The following is an 854-nucleotide window of genomic DNA, read 5'->3' on the forward strand; positions in this document are numbered from 1 at the left end:
GTCTAGATGGGTTGTCCAGTAGGGGGTCCGGATGGGTGGTCCAGCAGGGGTTCTAGATGGGTGGTCCAGCAGGGGTCCGGATGGGTGGGCCAGATGGGTGGGCCAGATGGGTGGGCCAGATGGGTGGGCCAGATGGGTGGTCCAGCAGGGGTCCTAGATGGGTGGGCCAGATGGGTGGGCCAGATGGGTGGTCCAGCAGGGGTCCGGACGGTGGTCCAGATGGGGGGCCAGATGGGTGGGGGTCCAGATGGGTGGGCCAGATGGGTGGGTCCAGTAGGGGGTCTAGATGGGTGGTCTAGTAGCGGGTCCAGATGGGTGGTCCAGCAGGGGTCCAGATGGGTGGGCCAGATGGGTGGGCCAGATGGGTGGGCCAGATGGGTGGGCAATAGGGGGTCCAGTAGGGGGTCCGGAAGTTGAAGAACAACTGTTCTTTAAAACATTAGCCTAACCGGAGCCGGTCAAGTATCTGCATTGAGTTGGGATCTCCGGTTCTCCCACTGCTGTGCACAGGCGGCTCAACCCCTACTGTAAGTGGGCACGTGGCCTCCGCCACATCCCCCTTATCAAGACATGCCTTTTCCCTTACAAGATAAAACAACAACAATTACAATAACAATTCTCTATAAATCCTGGTTACAATTCTTTGCATAGTGAACACTGCATTTAAATAACACATTTCTACTTCTCAACCAGCCTCTGAGCTGCTTTTACTTCTCTACCTAATCGTCTCATTTCGACAGGCTGCCCTGATGGATCTGATACAGGAGTGTCTGGGCTTTTTCTACCTAATCGTCTCATTTCGGCAGGCTGCCCTGGTGGGTCCGACACAGGAGTGTCTGGGCTTCTCTACCTAA

The sequence above is a fragment of the Oncorhynchus masou genome, unplaced genomic scaffold, assembly GCF_036934945.1.
Source record: "Oncorhynchus masou masou isolate Uvic2021 unplaced genomic scaffold, UVic_Omas_1.1 unplaced_scaffold_1663, whole genome shotgun sequence".
In the NCBI taxonomy this organism is placed as follows: Eukaryota; Metazoa; Chordata; class Actinopteri; order Salmoniformes; family Salmonidae; genus Oncorhynchus; species Oncorhynchus masou.